At 38.2% G+C, this 22,236-nt stretch overlaps 1 protein-coding gene across 6 annotated transcripts in view; it reads right to left on the bottom strand.

The window, feature by feature from the left end:
• Positions 1 to 22,236, bottom strand: part of RHBDD1 (rhomboid domain containing 1) — a 161,332-nt gene that overhangs the window by 105,862 nt on the left and 33,234 nt on the right. The window lies entirely within an intron of this gene.

Genomic DNA, 22,236 nt, shown 5'->3' with positions numbered 1-22,236 from the left:
CCTCTAGCCGAATGGGTGACAACAGCTCTGACGAGTCCTTTCAGACTGAAGAAGCAGAACAAGCCAGTCTGGCAGCATGGGAAATACCAAGACAAACCATGTGTGTTCAACAGTACACAATCAGCACGCTCAAGACCCTGGGTAGCAATCACAGGCAGTGCACTCAGAGACGCTGGAGTGGAATTTATGAATTTTAAATGAACTTTTACAGTTTCTTGGGGCAAATCTTTAAAATTACTGCTGCAAGGTAAAAAGCCTTGAACTTAATGTTCCCAGACATGTTTTTACCCTTTCTGTATCTAACTACAATCCTCTCTGCGGCTGTAACTTCAGCCATTTCCCATTTCCTTCAAATACACCTTAAATCACTTGCCATGGAAGTCGTTTCATTCCTAACGTGCAGATTCTCAGACCAGAGATTTGATAACTCCTGATCGTGACTAACACAACTGTTATTCATGTAAAATACCTGATTGAGGAAAACAAAACCAAATTGTAGTCATAACAGTAATGATAAAAAGGAAAATGCTTCTCCCTTTAGAAAAACCAGAGTTCTTCACTGTCCTTTGGCAAAGAAAGAAATGTACACGTACTATACCTTACACATAGCCTTTTCACAAACACAAGTTTCTCCCTTGCTACACCTTAAAAAGAACAAAAATAAGACAGAAAGGTCAGGGTAAAGATGAGAATTAGGAAAAATGAGTCAATGAAAAATGTGGTAAGATTCATAATAGTCTGATCCTTAGGTTTCCACTACCAATTAGAATCTAGACCTTTTTTACAGGAGTCACTGGTGGTTTGGATTTTTAAGTTTTTAGCTAATATTAAAACTGAATTTTTGAAAAGAAAATGTCACTGAAAGTTCATGATCCAAACAGTATTTAATATATAATTTTTTAAAGTCTGAGTTTCTGATGTGTTCTAATTGCTGTAACACTATTGCATCTGAAGTCGCAGATTTTATTCAATAAGTTCTTACCCACAGAACACTCAATTATAGCATCAGTTTGTCGAGGGCTTAGGATCCTGTAACTTCTGAGGGAGAATTCCTCAGTGTAATTAGGGAGGGAACTTAAACTATTCCACCAATGGTGCTCACCAAATACGTGGCTGGATGGGCAAGCACTAAGGAATCTAACACGTACTCACTTGAAGTAAACTATCTTCCATGTCTAATGTGTCCTCACTTCCAATTCAGCAGCTCATAGTAGGGAAGAAAAGGGAAGGAGGCCACCCTGAGTCGGCCATTGAGCTATATAAACCAGACAGGAGTTCTATTAGAAGCCTACTTCACCATCTGTGTACATGTTGTATCGTTGAAATGAGTTTAAGGTTATTCTTTAATGGAAAAATACCAAACATTAGTAAACAGTAAACTTCCATCAACACTACATTGGTTATTAGTAAAAAGATGGATCGGATAGTATTCATTTTTAATTCATAGACTCTACTTGTACATTCAATACAAAAGAGCATTGCAAGTTTATAAAGTCATTTTTCTGCTGCCTGCATAGTACTGAATTATTTAAAGCTCATTTGAAAAACACACACACACACCTGACAGTTTTTAAAATACTGCTTGACAAGAGCATTTTCAACATCTATAAAAATATGTGCTAGAAAAGCAGATTCTGTACACACTGTCTTTCATTAGCAAGTCCTAAAGTATTTTTACCTACTTTTGCATCACACTTCACAAAAGTGCCTGAAAGAGGAGGAAATGAGACCCTCTGTTTAGAGTTCAAATTACTTGGTATATATCAGGTATATATCATGCAGTGAATTTATACCACCCTTTAAGTAAAATTAACTGGTTCGTCAAAATCTGTTCAATGTCAGTTACACTGAGGAATTCTCCCTCAAAAATTACAGGATCATAAGCCCTCAACAAACTGACACTATAACTGAACGTTCTCTGGGTAAGAACTCATTGAATGAAATCTACAACTACAGATGCAATTAGAACACATCAGAGAAACTCAAAGACATTTTAATAATTATATAATAAATACTGACTGGATCATATCTCAGTGAGGCTTTCTTTTAAAAAGAAAAGCTTTATAATATTAGTCAACAACTTTTAAAAACTCCAAACCAACAGTGACTCTTAAAACAGTCTTACAACAGAAAAACTTATCCTCTCCCAAAATATACATCATCCTCAAAGTTGACCTAACCTCCTCCTTATCTGTGGCTACATCCTTTTCAAATCTACTGTTTTAAGTATTCTTTCTAATTTTCTTAATTAAGCCTGCCACCGACTTGTCTACTTGTTTTTTCAAAGATATAGCTCTTCATTTATTAATTCTATCATTTTTTCCTTTTAGTTTATTAAAATTTGCCTTTATCATGATCAGTTCCATGTTCCTCTATTTATTTGTTCCTTTTCTAGCTCGTCAAAGACTAATTACTTACTCTTTAAAATTTTTTGGTATATAATAAAAAGCATTTAAGAGTTTGCCAAAGTCCACAGGTTTGATATGTAGTATTCTCAATATTTATGTCTAAAGTCTTTTTTAAAAAAAATTCCCCTTAATTAGGGAGTTAGTTCTCAAGTGATTATGACTATTGTTTTGCCTTTTCTTCATGTTCAGTTTTTAAAGTCATTATTACCTTGTGATGAGAATATGCCCTATACAGTTCTGTATTTTTAGAGAAGATTGAAGTTGCCTTTGTAGTCTAATCTTCTCATCTTTGTGTGAGACAAGGCAGGGCCATGCCCTGCACAACACTTGCAGGCGGAGCTTCCACTGTCCTAGTCCAGTTGCTCAGCCGCGTTTTCATCTTCTGCATGCTCCGTTTTCCCTTTTCTTGTTTGAAGCCCACACTCTGCCTTCTAGCTCTGTGCTGCGATTTTGGATCTGACATCTTTCCTTGCTGCCCACTCCAAACTTAGGGACTTGGGTCCCTAACTCAGCTATTTTTACACTTTGCTATTTATCTTTAGCTGGGCCAGACACCCCAAATGCTGGCTTTATTCAACAAATATTTATTGAGTAACTACAATGTGCCAAGCACTATTTTAGTCACTGAGGATAAGCAGAGAACAAGACTAATAGAGAATATCCCTGCCCTCTGGAACTTGGAAGAGACAAACAAGGTGCAAAAATAGGGTGCTATGGTAGTCACCACTTATCTGCTGTTTCACTTTCCACGGTTTCAGTTACCCATGGTCAACATTGGTCTGAAAATATTAAATGGAAAATTCTATAAATAAACACGTCTTATATCACACGCTGTTCTGAGTACTGTGATGAAATCTCACGCTGTCTTGTTCCATCCCACGTGGGACACAAATCATCCCTTTATCCGGTGGATCCATGCTGCACACACTACCTGCCCATTTGCCACTCAACAGCCATCTCAGTTATTGGATTAAAAAAACACAGCATATACACTGTTCTGTACTATCCGTGGTGGTTTCTGGCATCCACTGGGAGTCTTCAACAGTATCTCCTGCAGATAATGGGGGAACTGCTGTATATATGTATGTTTTAAGAACTAAAATTTTCCACTATAAATGATGCTCCCTGTAGAAAATTTGGGGGGGGGGGAAGTGTTTAAAGGAAAAGCTTTAAATAATACCAATAATTCCACAACCTTGAGTTAACCACTATTAATATTTGATGTGTTTCTCTCTAGTCCTTTTTGTATGACTACTTTTACTTTGAAAAAAATTGAAACCACTTTATATGTAATACTTTGTATTCCTCTTTCTACCCTTATTTTATCGTGTTTTCTAAGCCAACTAATATAATCTCTGACAATACCATTTTAATGGCTATACAATACTATATCATGATGTATGACATGATTTATTGAGTCATGTACTACTGGATGTTTAGGGGGTTCCCCATTTTCTGATACATCACGACAATACATATGCTAGTATCAATCTTTTCGTGTATTTCTGGCCATTTATACTTTAGATAGATTCTTTTTTTTTTTTTTTTTTTTTTGAGACGAAGTCTCGCTCTGTTGCCCAGGCTGGAGTGCAGTGGCCGGATCTCAGCTCACTGCAAGCTCCGCCTCCCAGGTTTACGCCATTCTCCTGCCTCAGCCTCCCAAGTAGCTGGGACTAGAGGCGCCCACCACCTCGCCCGGCTAGATTTTTTTTTTGTATTTTTTAGTAGAGACGGGGTTTCACCATGCTAGCCAGGATGGTCTCGATCTCCTGACCTCGTGATCCGCCCGTCTCGGCCTCCCAAAGTGCTGGGATTACAGGCTTAAGCCACCGCGCCCGGCCTACTTTAGATAGATTCTTAGAAAGGTAATTATTGAATCAAAGGGTATAAACCTTTTTACAAATCTTGATACACATGCCCAAATTACTCTCTAGAATGTTTATACCAATGTACAGCCCCAACAAAAGTTGATGTAAATTCCCGTTTAACCCAAACCTCAACAGTAACAATTTTTAAATAATTTAATTTTCCATTATTTAACTAATAATGAGCTTTTTGGTTACCCAGTGTTATACAGAAAAGAAAAAAAAAAAAAAAACTAAGCTTTTATGTTAGATATTTATTGGCCACTGATAGATTTTTTCTATAAATTGTTTATTGATAGCCTTTGCCAATCTGCCTGTCAGTGTTTTTCTTGCAGTTAGTATTGTTCATCCTAAAGATGTAATTCATTTTTTTCTCATTTATTTCTGATTTTTGCCCTTTATTTTATCAAAAACAGCCTATTATTTTTGTCTTCATTTAAAATTATGTTGTTTTTATGCTTAGAAATTAAAATTTTCCTCACATTCTTAGATATTTTTCAGATCTGGCTTATTACACATTCTAAACATCAGCAATTTGTTTTAGAGTCTAGTGAGGCAAAGCTCTAACTTTAGTGTCTTCCAAACGGTTAAAAAATTCTTTAAGCAACATTGTTTAAAAACTCTTATTTTCTCTACTGATTTTTCACGTTATCTTTATCACATTTGTGGCCAATTATGTCATAAAAAGATGTGTGTCTTAGAATCAAGAAACTATGGCAATATAAATTACCGAAGTGACATATATTGCTAGAAATAAAACTTGTTATTTATTTGACCCGTGTGTTATAAATGACTACAAAATTAAAATGCTCTCCTCTTGAATTCAGAGGGGAACAATGTCCATTTAAAGAGAGATAAATTAGAATCAAATTATTTTATCTCTCATATAAGCTAATGAGAAGCCAACTTTAAATGGAGGGAACATTTATGCAGGCTGCAGCCTGTTCTCAGCTGGTTATCACAGAATAATTGATGTACTAATGATTTCAACTCATAGCACCAACTGTCTTCATTTTACATAATTTGAACCAAACCTGAATGTAAATGGAAACAGTCCTCATGCCTATTTAACTCCCATGACTTTTAACTAAAAATCACTTAATACTGCAGAAGCAGAAGAGGAAACAGAAATTAGCAAATAAAAAGAACTCTCTCTTTTAAAACATTCCTCCTTATACTGAAATGGGAAGAATTAAGTAAACACATTAGAAATCTCCAGAGATGTGATTTATCATCTTATTAGTTGAGAATGAATATTTAATTGTATAACATTTATCTCCAGTAGTGTCTTCTAAAAAAATTCCAAACAGGCCAAAGTGCACATTCTAAATACTCCAAAGGGAAATACATTGCTTTAGCGGCTTCATGATTTTTGTAACGGAAAAATATTAGTCAGAAAAAAAAAATCGAGTCAAAATAATTGCTACATTTGTAATTAACTTCTCATATTAAAAACACCCTTTTCCTGTAAAATAGTTAACAGAGCTCTTCAACTGAATTACATCCATTTATTATCACCTACTAACCCATGACATAGGCCTTTTCTTTAATTTTTAAAAATTTTACCATTTTAAAATAACCTCCAGTCATCATTATCTGGGACATCCAACATAGTACTCAAGTCTCGCACCTGTCACCAAGTCACCAAAATTGATCATTAACAAGCCTAGTTAAGTACAGATTAGGTAGGTGTTATCATCCACACACCCACAATTATATCCCAGCATGATAGCCAATTAGTTTCAACCTGGGTAGTGAACCTTATTCCAGATAACTGTTCAACTAGAAAAACAGCTGCTTCCTTGTTTCTACCTACCGCTCTTCTCTGTTCTTCTGAGCAAGCGAATTGAGTAAAACAGACCCTAAACAAGGTCCAACGAATGTACAGACAGCAGGAGTCCTCCATGGCTAGCCCCCACTGGTTGGTATAGAAATGTCTCATATCCCTATGGTTTAATTCCACCTCTGTGTATGATGTGTACATTTTTAAATGGAACCACAGCAGGCCTGTCTAATTACAGAAGACAGTATGTGTTCATGCACCTAAATTTAAAACTTGCTTAGAAATCACGCCATGTGGCTAATTGAACACTGTCTCTGAAACACATGAGGGTCAATGAGAGTTAATGTTCACACATGCAGACGCTCAGGAATGATTTTATAACTCTTCATTAGAAATAAATAAAAATAAGTGTCACAGCCAAGAGGAACTCTTATGGACCGAACTGTGTCCTCTCAAAATTAATATGGTGAAACTCTAACTCCCAGTGTGATGCTATTTAGAGATGGGGTCTTTGGGAGATATTTAGATTTAGATGAGGTTAGGAGGGTGGGGCCTTCGTGAAGGGATTAGTGCCTTTATAAGAAGGGACATAAGACAGCTTGCTTTCTCCCTCTCTCCTTGCCACATGAGGACGCAGTGAGAATGCAGCCTAGAAGAGAGGCCTCAACAAGAACCAACCATGATGGCAACCTGACCTCAGACTTCCAGCCTCCAGAAGTGTGAGAAATAAATTCCTGTTGTGTAAGCCACACAGTCTATGGTATTTGTTATGGCAGCCCAAGCTGACTAAGACAGGAATCTAAGACACAAGGACTATTACATGATATCCCAGATGGGGTCCTGGGATAGATAAAGGACATTAGGTAAAACTTAGGAAAACCTGAATAAGGTATGGACTTCAGTTAATAATGGTATGTCAATGCTGGTTCATTAATTGTAAAAAAAAAAAAAAAAAAAAAGTATGCTAATGTTAAGACATTGATAATAGGAAAAATTGGGTGTGGGGTTTGGGAGAGCTTTCTATACATCTTGGCAATTTTTCTGTAAATCTAAATCCACTTTAAAAAATAGAATTTACTTAAAATACATAAGTAAATAATAAAGCCTATATCTTCCATCTCCCACAAAACACAACCCATCATATCATTGCTTTTTCTTTTTTTTTTGAGACGAAGTCTTACTCTTGTCACCCAGGCTGGAGTGCAATGGCACGATCTCAGCTCACTACAACCTCCACCTCCCGGGTTCAAGCGATTTTCCTGCCTCAGCCTCCCGAGTAGCTGGGATTACAGGTGCCTGCCACCACACCCAGCTAATTTTTGTATTTTTAGTAGAGACAGGGCTTCATCATGTTGGCCAGGCTGGTCTTGAACTCCTGACCTCAGGCGATCCACCTGCCTCGGCCTCCCAAAGTGCTGGGATTACAGGCGTGAGCCACTGCACCGGGCCCATATCATTTCTTTATTTTCAGTATAAAACATTTTCTGTTCTTAGCTATGATGTATGATAAATCTGTATCCATTAATGTCAACAAAAAAGAAATTCTCCATAAGCATCATCTATGCTATTACTTATAGAACCTAAAATTGTACTGTGTAGTTAAGGTCTATTACTACATATAATCTAATAAGAAGAACCACTTGGTATTTGTGATCCCCACTCATTGAGACTGAACAATCACAGCTTCTTGAAAATATGTAAAGGACAGAAACAGACAAATCACAGACAAGAAAATAGAACTGACTAAAAAGGAAATGTTAAAAGTGTCCCATTTCACAAATAAAGAACTGTAAGCAACAGCAGTGGAATAATTTTTGTTATTAATACATATCGAACTCCCAAAAAACTTACAGAAAATGTTCTGGCTGGCCAGGATGGGAAAGCCAGCACTTTCATGTGGTGCTGATGACCTATAACCTAGAACAAACATACAGAAAGCAAGTGACAGTGTGCATAAAGACACATGAAAATAGTTCCCGCACTTCACCCTGTTCTGGGAATCTACTCCAAGGACATACTCAGACCTGGGAGCCAAGACCTACAAATAATGCTGTGACAGACATCCTCATTTATAATCTGAATGATGAGGTAGTAAAATTAGTGTGTAAAATTAGTGAATCAGAAAATAAGCTAAGGAACTACAGGAGAAATCATTATCCGGTCATTAAAAAGGAGGCTTCTCTATCTGTGCTTATAGCATGTTAAATGAAAAAACTGAAAATAGAGTTGAATACAAGGGTAGGGGTATGTAAAAGAACAATGCTAATAATTTTCTCTGGGTGGGAGATTGGGCAGTGATATGGTTAGGCTTTGTGTCCCCACCCAAATCTCATCTTGAATTGTAATCCTCATAATCCCCAAGTGTCAAGGGAGAGACCAGGTGGAGGCAATTGAATCATGGGGGTGGTTCCCCCCATGCTGTTCTGTTAGTGAGTGAGTTCTCACAAGATCTGGTGGTTTTATAAGGGGCTCCTCCCCCTTCTCTTGGCACTTCTCCTTCCTGTCACCCTGTGAAGACGGTGCCTTGCTTCCCCTTCATCTTCCACCATGATTGTAAGTTTCCTGAGGCCTCCCCAGCCATGTGGAACTGTGAGCCAATCAAACCTCTTTCCTTTATAAATTACCCAGTCTTGAGCAGTTCTTTACAGCAGTATGAAAATGAACTAATACAGGCAGTTTGGTTTCTTCATCATATATTTGTATGTCTGCAACTTTTCTACAAGGAATATGTTGTTCTTTCAATCCTAGGTTCAGAAATAAAGTTACCTTTTCACTTAGCCACTACTTTCTTTTCAGCTTATTTATGTATTTCAACCAGTATTTAAAAGAAGTTGTTGTACTAAATCTCTTTGAAAAGAATACCTAAAGAAAACTCAGTAGTCAGATGAAACTGTCTTTTCTGTTTTCAACGTGTCCCCAGTTGTGCTCTAAGTTCTTCCCACGGTGGGTCAGGGAATGGGAAGATCATTGTCCAGCTGTTCAGGACAGGGCTGGGGCTTCTCTCTCTCCCCACAGAATTGGACTTCAGAGGCAGAGATGATTAATACACCTCCATTCTCTCAAAGAGTGCCAATTGTAGTGGGAGGGAAAGTCCCTTGCTTCAAAATTTCTCCTTCTCATCTCATAAAATCTAACTCAAGGGAATCATTGTTTTGGGTTAAATATTGCTCTCACCTTGAGTTCTGCTCAACTGTAAGCCCTGCTGGGAGGTAGGACAAATTAAGTCTTTCATATGACTCAAATAACTTTCCTTTATGGGAGTCTGTAAAGAGGAAAGGGAGGAACTACACATAAGCGAACATTCAAGAAATGCAGAAGAAAAAATTCCCCTACTTCACCAATCTGCTTGGGACAGTCCTGGAATGTTGACTGAAACTGAACTCTAGCAAGCTAGGAAAACATGCTTCCATGAAATGAAACAGGGTATCATTCTATATACACTTGTCATCCAAGCTTATTAGAAAAATGCAACAATTCAAGTAGATACAAAGACAAAAGATGCAATCCTACAATATAAACAGAAAACCATGCTTCAGAAAATGCTTGACAACAAACAAATGTGTGTTTATACACACATGGACATGCACACACAGGCCAATCTGTGCTCAACTTGACCAAAATAACACAATAAATTGACATAATTTCTTGAAAAATAACCTAAACCTTCCTTTAGAAACCTAAATCTGAGACAGCTGCCCTTCTCCCCTCTCGAAGAGCTGCCACAGACACGAACCCAACTCTGAGAAGACGAAAATTCCTTCTGGAGTCCTCATCCATCAGTTTATTTTTGATGAAGGAGGTTTCTCTTCCAAGAATGATTAATTTGGGTATTGATGAATTTATATATTTGTCACTTGCTTATTTATACGAACTCCCAAGGTATCTTTTGACCCTATATCCACTGGTTTTTATTTTCTACTAAGCTGTCAGAAATACTTTTACATTTCAATTTAGAAAGGAATGTTATACTTTTATTTGGGAAAATGTATTAAAATTTATATCTCATTTTCTCCTTTGCTCTAGATAACCCTTTTTGCATTTTTAAAGGGTTTTATTAATAACTTTGTTTATAACTGGACAACTGTTACTAGCATTTCTGGTTCAGGTGAAGTCTAAATTCGTGAGCACACATTTCTGTATAAGGACAACTATCCTGAGAGCTGGCACACTCATTAGTAAGCCTCGTGAACAAACAGTACTTGTTCTAACAAAAGACAATAAATTAGCAGAAATCTATGATCATGGCCTGTTCTTCTCATTGCCACCAGAGTCCTGGCAATCTAATTCCCTCTTCCACTGAAGGCAATAAATGATGCTCATCCCACACACATATTTAAATCTAGCTTAAGCAACTAGTAGATGGTTTAAAGCAGCATGTCTCAAAATTTGTGTACTGTGTTCCACATAAAAACTTATTTTAGACTTCACCCGGCACATATACAAACATAGCTGAAATCAGAGGTCCTTGAAATAATACTTACCCTTTCTATATGTAACACTAATATTTCTACGTCTGTTTTTTTTTTTTGAATGCCAGTTGTGACACACTATATTGATTTCACATCCTAACAAACCCAAAAGTGCTTTTCTTTTTCCACAAGCATCTTTCTTTGCTATACAGCTGAAGTGCTTTATGTGTATTTCACATTTCATCACACAGTGTATTAAAAAGACGTGGACTAATCTTGGTGTTTAATAAAATTAGGAATTTTACCACTTTGCCAAAGATATTCCTAAAAACTTGTTCTAACACTTGTTCTAACAAGTTCTAACTGTGAGTTAGAACCCACAGTTGAAAACCATTGATATAAAACTCCGTTACTTGATGGGTGATGTTGTTAGGACTCACAGTAGCACAGCAGCTCAGTACGGATCTGTCCCCAAGACTCTTTCACTCTCTTCTCTTCACTCTGCTCTCCCCGACTCCTCAACCCTGTCCTTTGCACACTTTTCATTCTACTTTTCCTATATTCATTCAACTCATGGTTGCCATTACCACTTCTACAGAACAAGTCTCCCCAAATCTAGTGGGACCAAAGAAACGTTTTCTTGGACTCACAGATTCTGTGGGTCAGGAATTCAAAAGGAGCACACAGGGTGGTCGGTCTCTGCTCCATGATGTCAGCAGCCTCAGCAGAGAAAACTGGAGGTAACTTGGGGGCTCTATCAAAGGCCACACACTCACATGTCTGGCTTTGATGCCACTGATGGCTGGGCCTCTTCCTCACAGCCTGGTGACATCAGGAAAGCTGCAGGCTTTTGATATGGGCTCCAGAGACAAGCATTTCAGCTCACAAAGCAAGAAACTTCTTGTTTCAGAAGCAATGTGATACTTAACACTGGATTCTATTGGTTACAGCAAGACACAAATCCACCCAACTAGCAGACAGGTGAACTGGACTCCACCTCTTAATGGCTGAGTGGGAAAGTGTGAAAAGAACTTGGGGGACTGAAGCTATTGTTACAGTTATCTTCTAAATTGCTAGTAGCCATTCTTCTTTATACAAAGAGTTAACAGTTCAAGTCCACAGTTCTTAACTAGCAACTTCAGTGATTATATATAATTTTACATACTCTACTGCTTCCCTCTCCCTCCCATCCCTAACTGCATGAAGCTCCCTTGGAAGCTCCCAGGTTGCAAATAACCATCTTTCCTTTCATACAAGCTAAGCAGTCCTCCCGTGATGAGAGAGGTAGCGTCAGAGTTTAAAGCAGCAATTCTCAAAATGTGCTCTATGAATCACGGGAAGCCCTTAAGACCCTTCCAGAGGTTCACAAAGTTAAAACTATTTTCACAGCAACATTAAGACATGATCTGCCCTTTTTAAAAAAAAAAAAAAAAAAAAAAAACATGTTGACATTTACATTAATGGCACAAAAGCAAGGAGACAGCTGCTGATACCTTAGCGCGAGTCAAGTGAATCAAGGCAGTGGCCCCAAACAATACCAATAGTCATTGTACTCTTCACAGACACATATTCATGGTTTTTAGGAATATCTTTGACAAAGTGGTAAAATTCCTAATTTTATTAAACACCAAGATTAGTCCACATCTTTTTAATACACTGTGTGATGAAATGTGAATCACACATAAAGCACTTCAGCTGTATAGCAAAGAAAGATGCTTGTGGAAAAAGAAAAGCACTTACGGGTTTGTTTGAGCTGTGAGATGAACGAGCCATTGTTTTCATGGGCCCTCCCCACTTTCCCCTGCCATGTTTACTCATCATTCTCAGCAAACTATCGCAAGAACAGAAAACCAAACACTGCATGTTCTCACTCATAGGTGGGAACTGAACAATGAGATCACTTGGACTCGGGAAGGGGAACATCACACACTGGGGCCTATCATGGGGGGGAGGGGAGAGGGATTGCACTGGGAGTTATACCTGATGTAAATGACGAGCTGATGGGTGCTGACGAGTTGATGGGTGCAGCACGCCAACATGGCACAAGTATACATATGTAACAAACCTGCACGTTATGCACATGTACCCTAGAACTTAAAGTATAATAATAATAAAAAAAAGAAAAAAAGAAAAACTAATGAACTACGGTTTAAAAAAAATGGAAAATGGCTCACATTTTCTAAAAAATAAAGCAAGACTTTAAGGAAAACAACGAATGAATTTGTTGTCAATGATAAGATCTGAGCATTGAAGTGAAAATTAGAATTTTGGAAAACTTCTATCTGGCACTGTAAGCTTGGCAACTTCCCAATACTTAAAGAGTTTTCTGATGAGATCGGTGGTGACATAAACAAATGTGATATTTTGATATTGTATAATTAAGTCAATATTTACAAAGTCTACATCATCAGTAAACCACTATTTCCAAACAATCAATGCATAGTATTAGAAAATCATATGTTGGGAAAAGATCTATTCAAACTTCAAGACAGATCAACAGATTTTAATGTTACAGAACGTAGTCAGGTTCACTGATATGGTTTCAGGTTCCACCTTGGAACTAACCTTCAAGAAACTACCACATGCCAACTTTTGATGTAGTGAGAAGAGGAATACTCACGATTATCTGAAAAAGCTGCTAAAACAATCCCTCTTACCCTTCCCAAGTACATACCTGTGTGAGGCCAAACTGACACTCAACCAAAATGATATAGCTCTAGGAGTTAACACAGAAGTAAATATGGAAAACAGATTTTTTTTTTTTTTACTAAGCCAAACATTAAAAGTTTCGCAAAAATATTGTCATTCATCTCATTTTGTTTGAAAACTATCTTAATTTTTCATAAACGTATTTATGTGAACACATATTGTGCTTACTACTGATATTTAAAATGAATTACTGATAAATTATATTATGAATGTTAATGAATTATGATATTAATTTTTTAATTCTTAGTTTTAATTTCCAATACGGTAAATATTAATAGATACAATCCATATAAACCAAAACTCTTTGGGGTCCTCAACAATTTTCAAGACTCTAAACAGGTTTTATGACCAAAAGTTTGAGAACCACTAGTTCAGAGTATGAATTTAGGGGCCTGATTGCAGAAACTTAAATACTGGCTATCCAATGGACTAGCTGATATTTAAGTAGCTACAATAAGTTAACTTCCTGTGCTTCAGTTTCTTCATCTCTTAAGTGGTAGAAATAATAACCTCTTCTTCACAAAGTAGGTGTAAGAATGATATGAGATAATAGATGTAGAGAACTTAAATGGTTTTTGGCATATAGGAAGTTCCCAACACACCAGTCATTCCTATTACGGTCCATGAACTGTCACTGGGCCTTGGAAACCCCTCTCCTGTGAGGCTGCTCTTTTCCATTCTCTCAGTCACTGCACTAGTTCTAGCCTTCAGTGTCTTCTCTTGTCTATGTCAACAGTGTCAATGGACACCTGCCACCAATTCTGCAAATCTTTATACCATTCCTGGCCTCCTGTCCTAAACCACGTATTAATTCATGGCTTTTCCTTCTCAGAAACCAAAGCCGTGTGTGTCCATTCTGACTACAAGCACGGTCTAAATTTATTAACCTGCCATCCAAAGCCCTCTATGATTTAGTCTCTTCTCTATGGTTTTGCTTCTTCCCAACTTGGAGTTTATAAAATGTACCATGAAGAACATTTGTTCTGTAGATTGCTTCATGCTAGCGCTAAAACAAAACGGTGTTATCGGCAAGCAAATTTGGGAAACTAATTGGCAAATCCGATTTCCACCTTGCAGTCTTTTCAGAATCCTTCCCATGTTCATGTGCACTGTGCCTTTGCAGGAACACAGAACATCACAGGAGCTGAAGTTTACTGACCAGGAAGCCCTGTTTCAGGACACATCTCAAGGAACTAGTGGTCAAAAGAACACATCTGAAGGAACACCACTAGCTTTATGTCCCAGCATTTGTGGATAGATTGTGATTTTATAAATTTGCCATGCTTCCTAGAATTTGTTCTTTCTCTTCCCCTTTCAAAGAGCAGTCTGTCTCATCATCTGCCCTATTATTTCCAAACACTCAATATACATACCCCTCTCCTCTGCAAAGCCTCCTAATTTCTCAAATCAGAGTTACTTTCCTTTTCTGTTCCTCTACTTTTATTGAACTAACATTCCCACCTTCTGTTTTGGTTTGGTGAGTAGTTAGTGTTTCTTTTGCTAAACTGTGAAGTCTCTATGGGTAGGGAAATAGTGTATTGATTGAGGTCAACATTTAACAAGGATCTCAAAAGCACAGGCACATGAGGGAATAAACATTCTTTTTTACTAAAGATTTAATTCAACATTGTTCAAGATTGCTACCTGCTTACATTTGAGTGAGATACCAAGTTCTAAAACAATGAGATATCACTCCACCTTATAATGGAAAGAATAAAGTTAAAATACCTGAGAGAGGTCATAAAACAATCTAGCAAGCCATTTCAAGCCAAACCGCAACCATGAAACAACTGATGCTCTTTAACTTATGTCCATTCAACAACAAATATTTACGAAGTGCCTCGTTTAGGTCAGGCAGATGGTTAAGACACAAAGGTAAATTAGAAACAGTCCCTAAAGAAGCTCATAGCCTAGAAAGAAAGTGAAAAACACAGAAAAATTATGATGGAGGAAGTGCTTATGGTAGATACATCTACAAACACTATAGAAACAAAGACAAAGAAGTAATTAACACTGCCTGGAGGAATCAGGGAAAGTAGCACACAATAGATACTGTATGATTTGGGTTTTGAATAACCAGGAATTCACAAGGAGAGAATAAAAGGCATGCCAGGGAGAGGGAAGAGAGGTGCGCACACACACAGGCCGAGACACATGTGATTGGCATTCTGAGTTTGAATTTCCACCGCTTCCTATTTTTTGTTTATGCTGTAGTAGGCTGAATAATGGTTCCCCAAAAGACATCTACATCTAAATCCCTGGAACTGATGAATGTAACCATATATGGCAAGGATTTAGCAAGTGTGATTAAGTTAAGGATCTTGAGGTGCAGAGATCATCCGGGATTACCAGGGTGACTCCTAAATGCCATCACACGTGTCCTGATGAGAAAGAGACAGGGATATTTGACACAGATACGAAAGGAGAAGCCCACGTGACCTTGGACACAGAGATGGAGCGATGCAGCCCCAAGCCAAGGAATGCCAGCAGCCACCAGGAGCTGGAAGGAGTAAGGAATAGTTTCTCCCCTACGAACTGCTCTAGAGTCTAGGGGGCACTCCACCTGACAACACCAACTGTAGAAGGAATTTGTGTTATTTTAAACCCCCAAGTTTGTGGTACTTTGTTACAGCAACAATAAGAAACTAATAAAGATGCTGTCTACTATCTGCCTCTAATAGCGTTTCCTGACATCCACAGAGAACACTGGAGTAGCCTCACACTCTTTGTTCCCCCAAGCCTACCTCCTGTAGTCATCCTAGGTAATGTCACTATCCATGCAGATAATCTTCCCGATATGACTTGGCTCTGTGTCCCCACCCAAATCTCATCTTGAATCATAATCTGAATATACTCCTCATATGTCAAGGGGGGTCCTGGTGGGAGGTGAGTGGAACATGGGTGCAGTTTCCCCCATGCTGTTCTCATGATAGTGAGTTATCAAGAGATCTGGTTGTTTGATAAGTGTCTGGTACTTCCCCTGTGCTCTCTCTCACACCTGCCACCATGTAGGACGACCTTGAATCACCTCCACCTTCTGCCATGATTGTAAGCTTCCTGAGGCCTCTTCCGCCAAGGGGAGCTGTGAGTTAATTAAACCTCTTTGGTGTATAAATTATCCAGTCTCAGATATTCTTTACAGCAGTGTGAACACAGACCCACCCAACATCTTAAATTCACAACCCCTTGAACACCTCCTTGACTCCCACAACCTTTTCTTCTCCCATGTCTCAATTTCATACCACCATAGACATGCTCAGGGCCATGTCACCAGCAAAACCAACTCCAGCATCCTCTCCTCTGACTACCAGTTCCTATTCTCACAGCTTTCTCAGTTTTCAAAATTGACAAAACCTCCTATCTCTTAATTCCTCCATTATCCTGCAGTCTACAAGGCTCTTCAGCTCCATGACTTTCCCCTCCCCAGAGTCATCACTGCACCAACCCCCTCTCAACAGAAACATGCAGATTTGCCAAGAAGCTCATGAGGCATCAGGTCCCTCACTTGCCTGGGCTCCTTCAGGGCTATGGGAGGGGTCCCAGCAACATGTTCACATGGTCATATTTCTTTTATACTTGTGAAAGTGAGCTATCTTAACCACAACCTACTAAAACTGCTGTCTCTTTCCACTCTACCTGCCCCTCTGTCACACTTCCTCCCATATCAGTTGTCACTGGAGTAGCCCCAGGCATTTTTGGGATTCAGCTAAAGGGACGTTGAGTTGAGGATATATTTGGTTTGGGTTCAGCATGGTAAATTTATGTGGTTTGTGGTCATTTCTGTGCATAGCTGAGTAACTGCCAGTCTTTCCAGTTTAACAATGGCTTCCAGAAATACTCTTAATGCCCACTGTGCATTTGTAACCCAGATGATAACAGGAGATGCAAGAGCAGCGGTCCGAGAGCACTCTCAAGTGTCCTATGGCAGCCGGCACTTGCAGTAAAGTCATCATGCTGGAATCAGGACCCAGTGTCTGGAAAAATCTTCTAATCACCAAGCACGTAAAACTGTAAGAAGAGGATTCACTTCTCATTCACATAGTCAAAACTGAAACTAGAGGCTCTCCCACATCAGGAACATCTATGACAATGCAGTATATGCAATTATAAAGGTACCATGTTCCTCTCCTTTTTGGAGAATCCTGCAAACTAACTTTATCAGAATTCCTAGGTTTATAATTCTCAAACAAAATTACATGCAAATCACATCAAAAAGTATAAACAAATAATCAGCAGGACTTTGGCTTTCTGACAATTAATGAAGAGGAATGCAATCACAAGAACATTAATAAAGTACTTAAATTACTTGCTGATTTAAGAACAAAGTACATCAATGAAGAAAACTAAAACCTGCACTTTGCCACTAAAGGTCAATGACAACATTCAATTCAATTCAAAAAACATTTGATATTGATAACTTCACACACACACACACACAAAAACTTGAAAAGTACTGAAATTTTACAGCTTGATTGTAAAAAGAACCTTGATAGAGGCTTTCCAAAGTTGGACAGTGATTCTAAAAATTTACATGATGAGCTATGAAGAAAGCTCTTCTAAACTTTTAATAAAAGAAACTTAATTTTGAGCCACCATGATGTTCTCTCTATGGAAATACTATTGCCAGATTATTTTCATATGAAAAAAGAGATCAAAAAGCATGCAGCAAAACCTGTGGGGGAAAATATTACAGAGGTGTGTCAGGGAATTAATATTATATTATTTTTATGGATTTCATGTTTATAATATTTGTCAGCTCTTAAAATTGTATGAACTGTCTTTCCCTTTCTCATTTAAAATTTTTACTTTTTTGTGCAGTTTTGTACTTTTTTCCTAAGGAGAACCCACAAAACCAAACAAGCTTGAAGTCTGTAAAACTAAGATCAGCCTCTGACAAACATTCATCTTCCTCAATTCCTTGTCTTGGGGTCTTAACCCCCAACTCCGGATTAATCTCATCAAACAAGTATAAAAAGAATAACCAATGAGAAAGTCATCCTTTATAACTCTCCCTAAAATAAACAATCCAGACAAGGATAACCACTGATCTATACAAAAACCATAAGACAAAAAGTTACTGGAAACAAGTTATCTGCATGGTGTCCAAGTGTCACCTCATATAGTCCTTGCTAATTCCAAAGGGATAAAGGCGCCCTTATAATGGAGACTACCTTAACCAAGTAATTAAACTTATAATTCCTAACAGAGGAGCCACCTAGCATGTATGTCCTTCCTGATGTAATGTAACATGTATCATCTTCCTGATGTAATGTAACATGTATCATCCCTATGGAGTATTATTGCCAAAAAAGAGCCAGTTTAATCTGAATCTAATTAAGCCTTTAGACCTAACTTTCAGTTTCCAGAAAAGCAAGGGATAGAGGGACAAGTTAAACAAGCCCCAAAGGAAACAAGGAGACAAGTCTAGAGTGTGGGATATTCTAGAAAACAAGAGATCTGATATCTTTAAAATGTCAATTTCATGGAAAAGTAAAAAGGTGGGAAGACCGTCTTAGAATACAAGAATAAATAAATATAATAATCAAAGGTAATATGTGAATTTTGGATCCTGGTTCTCCTTGGGCCACAACAACAGTTATTAAAGACATTTTGAACACTAGGAGAATCTGAACATGAACCAATTACTAAACAACATTAAAGAATTACTGTTAATTTTCCTTTGCATGACAACAGTAATGTGGTTTTGTAAAATTATAGTTTTATGTTTAAGAGATGCCTGCTGAAGTTTTTAGGGGTGAAGTTACTATGTTTACAACTTACTGTCAAATGGTGCATCAACTTTTCTTTATGTTTGAAAATTTATAAATTTATAAATATTTTTGAAAATAAAAAATTGAAACAAGTAGAAAAATAAATTGAAAATAAAGTTTAAATTGAAAAATAAGTAAATTGAAAATCTGTACAATAAAAAATGGAAACAAGTAAAAATATATATATTTTTATCTCATTTGATCAATTTAGCCAAAGAGTTTTTAGTTGGGTCAAAGAAATTTTATTCTTGTCAAATATTAGCAATGAAACAGTATCTAAAGCCTAGGGGGTAATGCTTTCAGCTGCCATATTTTACCAAATACAGTGGATCCTTGAACAACATGGGTGTGAACTATGCAGATCCACTTACATGAGCATTTCCTTCCACCTCTGCTACCCATGAGACAATAAGACCAACTCCTTCTCCTCTTCCTCCTCCTCCTCAATGTGAAGGTGATGAGGATAAAGACCTTTATAATGATCTACTTCCACTTAACAAATAGTGCATACATTTTCTCTTCCTTATGAAGATCTTAAAAACATTTTCTCTAGCTTACTGTAACAATACAGTACATAATACATATAACATACAAAATGTGTGTGTATGTTATCGGTAAAGCCTCACCAGTTTTTGGGTAGGTTGACTTAACCAGTCAAGAGTAGGTTATTGATAGTTAAGTCTTTGGAGTGTCAAAAATTATACACGAATTTTCAACTACATGGGGGCTCAGCACTCCTAACCCCCAAGGTGTTCAGGGGTCAACTGTAACACCCCAGGGTCCAAATGCAGCCAAGGCTTGCTTATTTAGTGTTTAAGAGTGGCTTATGGGCATTTTTAGACTGCTGTCATTAAGGATGAAAAAAGTCAGGTAGGAGCAAAGGGAAGTAGGGAGTGGAAGTCAAACAAAATTAAGTAACAGCTGATCTATTAATTTTAGAAAGAAAAAGAAATTAGGTATGATTCTATTTAGGAACAGTGTACACATCCAGAGATTTACTTCGTAATAAAAGGGTTGAGTACTTCTTATTGTTTACAAAGAGGTCATTCACATATGACTCCTTAAAACTGACTTATTAAACAGAGAAGGTAAGTAATATCCCATTTCACAGGTGAGGAAAATGAGGCTTGGAAAGGCTATGTACCTTGCCCAAGATCCCACAACCAGTATGTGATTCTGGCCCCCTCACATTCAACCGCTCTCCTCTAGCACAGTTGCTGAGTGGCTCTTTTACTCTGGGTGATGTTCATGATTCTCCACTTTGGTTTTCTGTCTAGATGGCCTAAGTCTCAGGTGAGAACACACAGAGGTCCATAATCTGGCTAGAAGGTAAAACCAGGCAACATATCCCCCTTCCTTCCATCAACAGAATCTTGGGGGTAGGAGGGGGGAAGGGACAGGAGCCCAGTCTAGGAAGGAGGCACCAGAGGTGGACTGCACACCTCCCTCCTTGGACGCCTCTTCAGACACTATCACCTATCAGGGTCCCATGAAGGAAAATGGAAAGCCACGTGTGAAGCAGAGCAACCTCTGAAGTAAGTACACACAGAGACTGTGAGAAGCAAAAGCACCACGTGAATGAGTGAGATTGCTTCACTCTGGCATCAAGTCCACACCCCTCATACTCCTCACAATGCCTATTTGGAGTGGCTTTCCTTCATAAAACTCTGTAATTGTAACCAAGGAAATTACTAATTCCGTGGCTTTCATAAAACACAGAGGTCCACCAAATGTTTGCTTTGGCAGATTTTGTTTTCCTCCCAAAGGGCAGCCCATACAGTCCTGCAATAAAGCAAGCTTTGTTGTAAAGATTTACAGTGTTTTCCCAATGAAAATTCTAATTGACAACCATCAGGCAAATAACAATGCATTGCAAAGAGAGCTCCAGTTTCACCCATTCTTCCAAGATCTGTCTCAAAGAAGCATTCACTGCTTAGGTTTCCTGGACCGGTGTTTAGTGTAGTCTTTATTTGGATACATGCATAAGTAGATGCTTGTATATTAGAAGTTTATCATTCAAAGCAGTCAAATCTTAAAAATCAAAAGACTTCAAGTTCAAAGACAGGAAATTTCATTTACTTCCCAAGCTCAGAATTACCGGTCCTTCCACACAGAATATGCATATGACATAAAAACGCAACCATGCCTTTTCCATGTAAGTTGGGGGGAACCCTAAAAAGTGAAGTGCATAAAAAGCTCTTCAGAAATAGTTGCACAAGAATATCAAATGCACTGTTATTCAACGGATTCATCACAGGATAAAAGTTCAAATAGCAGAGGGAGTGATTTTCATATGAATGCTGGGTGTTGCCAGTCACATACAAGAGCCTATCATTGACACAGAGAACCAAGTCACATCAAGCAAGTCAGAGGAGCAGTGAGTGACAAGGTATAGAGAGGGCTGTTCAGATAAGGGACAGACATTACTGGATGCTTTTTCAAAGAAAACTTTGAAGATTTTGTTAGACTTTCTTCGTGGAACTGTCAAAAGTAGCAATACAATTGTAAATGAGTAGTACTCAGGGACCACATCACTGCCATTTATAGGCCAGCTGCCAGGGGCTGCCCGTGATGGGAAATTAGCATTAAAGAAGGACCCGGAGTTACTGGGCTGACACACAGCCCAATGAGAATACTCTCGAATAAGGTAAGACACCCAGTACAGTCACACAAATCAAAACCAAAATAAAAACTGTCTGTAAAGAACAGTAGCAAACAGAAATCTTCCTTCTTTCTGAACCTTCCTCAATCTCACCCTTCGCCAATATCCAGTCCCACAGTAAAAACAAATATCATGTATTTCCAGTTGCACAAGACAGATTAAGGAGAGTGAAGCTGGTGGAAGAGGTGGACAAATAACACAACTTATCCTCCTTTTTCTAAACAAAAAGCAGAGAAAGGAACCAAAGGAAGAAAGTGCAGCATGAATAGGCAAGAGCCCCAGACAGGAGTCAGGGGACCTGAATCCTCATGAGGCTGGTGTCTACCACAAACTGTTTGTTGACAAGTCTCTTAACCTTCCGAATTTCCAAGTCCTTCTCTGTAAGGGAAAAAATTCATCTAGAGATCAGCAGTTCTGAAATTGCACTTCCTGGAGCTTTAGGGTTTTGTGGAGGTGCCTCCTCTAAGGAAGCCACAGCAACATGGGAGGACGGTGAAAGGGGCCCCATGCCACCTCTCAACCCAAAAGACTTCAGAGCTGATCCATTTCACATTTTGAGTGTCAAGTAAAGCCTTTTGTTTAAAAATTTCTATTACCAAGACAATGGACAGCTAAAATGGCTTAAAAGC

Source organism: Chlorocebus sabaeus, chromosome 10, assembly GCF_047675955.1.
Source record: "Chlorocebus sabaeus isolate Y175 chromosome 10, mChlSab1.0.hap1, whole genome shotgun sequence".
In the NCBI taxonomy this organism is placed as follows: Eukaryota; Metazoa; Chordata; class Mammalia; order Primates; family Cercopithecidae; genus Chlorocebus; species Chlorocebus sabaeus.
Note: the sequence above shows the minus strand (reverse complement) of the source record. Positions and strands in the feature narration are given on the sequence as shown.